This window comes from Rhea americana, unplaced genomic scaffold (assembly GCF_003343005.1).
Source record: "Rhea americana isolate MKP2758 unplaced genomic scaffold, rheAme1 scaffold_37, whole genome shotgun sequence".
NCBI classification, from domain to species: Eukaryota; Metazoa; Chordata; class Aves; order Rheiformes; family Rheidae; genus Rhea; species Rhea americana.
The window spans coordinates 1679516-1682231 of record NW_028186501.1 but is presented as its reverse complement, the minus strand read 5'-3'; positions in this window follow the sequence as shown (position 1 = coordinate 1682231).

Below are 2716 nucleotides of genomic sequence, written 5' to 3'. Positions count from 1 at the left end.
GCCGCGAAGGCCCCGTCGCAGCCTGCTGCGAGAGCGGCCCGGCGTCCGCTCCCCGGCCCTCCTTGCGCTCTGCACGGCGCCGCCGAGCCGAGCCCGGTTGCTTYGCTAGGTGCAAAATGCCTGGCCGCTGCCCGCAAGAGACCGGCTCGCGCGCGGCCCCGCCGCCAGCCACGGCTCGCAGCAGGGCCCAAGAACCTGAAAAGSGCCCGTGGCCCCAGGCACGGCCCGTGAGAAAGGGCTGGGGAGAAACACGCTGGACAGCGCGCGCCGAGCGCAGCTTCCGCACTGGGCTGCGCGCGCTGGTGCAAGTAACCGCAGCTAGTAACAGCTGCCTTCTAGCTCATCACCCAAAGAGCAGGCAGCAAGCTCCAAAAAAGAGACACAGCTATTGCAGGGTTTTCCTCAAGGTTTCGTCAGAGCTCTCGTGATGAGGCCAGCACCTCCCGAACTAGCCCCTACYGAGTTCAGCGGAAGCGCTGCAGTTGGTTTCGCCGCGGAAAGGGCTCTTCTCTCCCTTGCAACAGGAACGCTGCAGGAGCCAGCGCACGCAACCCCGCTGTGGTCAGGCTCGCTCCCCTTCCCCGCTTCTGCCTGCAGGCGACCGSGTGGCACAGTCACTTCCCAGGGAGTTTTGATGCTACCTACGAGACTGGAAAGCTGTTACAACAGGTGAAATATTTCAAAAGTGTTTAGGCTCTGGCTCTCTGCCACGCGCTGTGTGTCCCGATGATTCCTCAAGTGCTCCGCGCTTCCCCCAAGTTACGGCTTTGGGGAATTGCAGCGGTGAGGAAGAGACCTGAGAACTGTCTGAGCATGCAGAGCAGAAATCTCTTGGATAAACAGGAATTTTATGCATTATAAGGTTTAAAAATCCGTTGTTGGGACGGATTTCCTCACCTAGGAAAGGAGGATCAGGCTGGATGCAGGAAGGACTAGGGAGCAGCCAGGCGTTTCCCARCGCCCTGGTTGCCTTATGCATTGCACCAAGGTGACGGTGCAGTTGGCAGCTGTCATCATCAGCCTACGGGGGTGTCGCGTGTCTGTCTGTCTGTCTGTAATCCGCGTCCGGGCCACGTGCCGCCTCTGCGGCACCTCTGCATGTCAGTGCTAGCAGACCCGCCAAGGATCTGCTTGCTTTTGGCCCTGAATATTCTTGTGAAAATCAGGTCTGGTATTGCAGCCCAGGCAGCTGGACAAGTCTCTTTTTTTTCTGTTTGCTTGGAGAATAAAAACCTTTCCCAGGTGGGTTGCTCTCTTGGGGCTGCGTGTCCCGGGAGAGGCCGTCTCTGGAGCCGGGGACACCCGGCTGGTAACACTGCTCACTCCGGGACAGGTTCCCCTCCGCAGGAGCCGGCCGAGCTCGCCTTACTCGGCTTATTGCYGGCTCGGGCTCCTGCTGCTGCTGCCGGAGACCTTTGCTCCTGGCTCAATCCCCTTAACTCTGCTCGCGGTGGATTTACCGCGTGTCCTCAGTGCTGGGAAAGGTCTCCCGAGCTCCAGGGAAGGGTGCGAACCTGCGCGGGGCGGGCAAAGTCTGCAGCTGGGCTTCGCAGCGGGGCCGGCRCCGGCACCGCCCGGGACTGCAGCCTCTTAGGGCAGCTAATGCACGACGAGGGCGAGCACACGGCAAGTACGTAACASGTCACTTCGTGCATGTCGGCGCAAAGCGCTGGGGTCTTTCTGACCAGGGTTTATGGTAAGCTACTGATTTTTATCTCTAGCAATAGGATTAGCTGCTTAATGAAACATTCCTCAGTCAGGTTATGCCCTTTGTAAGTGCAATTTGTGGTGCAAAGTGCGACCAAACCTGCAGGAATTAATTTAACTAATGCCTATAGTCACCATCGCCTTCCCTCTGCCAGGAGCTGAAAAGTCGTTCCAGTTAAATCGCGTGAGATTTCCTTAGGTGGAACAGAAAGGAGGGTGAATAGAAAACTTCAGCGACTTACTGAGTGCTTATCCCTGGCGGCAAGGTGACCGGGTGCCTGGCCGGGAAAAGGACAAAGTGACTCCTCCTGTGGCAGGAGTTTACCAGCTCCCTTTTCTCATCGTCCCCTAAAGGCAGCAGTTGAAAATCCGCGGCCGCGCCGGGGCAGGGTGCCCGGGGGCAGAGGGCGGACCGCAGGGCGGTGGCGGCTCTCGCCCGCGGGGGCCGCGCCGGCCCGCGCGCCCCGGGCTGCAGCGGCGGCTCCCGGCGCAGGCCAGGTGCCGGGGCCCTGCGGATGGAAAGAACACCCTGGACAGGGAGTCGGAAAAGCTGCTTTGCCGCTGGGGATGTAGTGGAAGATATATTGCCTTGAAGCGTGTGTGTGGGGGGGGGGGGAGGCGACCTTTGGGCTCCGGAGCACGGGATGACGGAATTGCTGGATTAGGGCAAGGAGCCTGCGGGTGGGTGGCTGCCGCTCCCCTCCCCGCTCCCCTGGCGCCCTCCCTTCCCGGCAAGAGAACGGTTCTTTTTAAGGCAATAATTTGCAGCACGTACTGACAAAGACGAGTCTGTGCAGACGCTGGCAGCGTGCTCGGCACCGGGCARCTCCGGCCCGTCGCGGCGCCTGGGGGACAGGCCCGAGCGAGGGGGTGCGGGTTCGGGTCCAGGCTTTTCCCCGGGGGCATTTCCTCCCTTCGCTCTGTCCGGCTCCGGGGCGCGCGGGCACGGGGGACGCAAGCGCGCGCCCGCTCGCAGGCGGCTCTGCTGGCGGAGCCGGGCCGAGGGCGC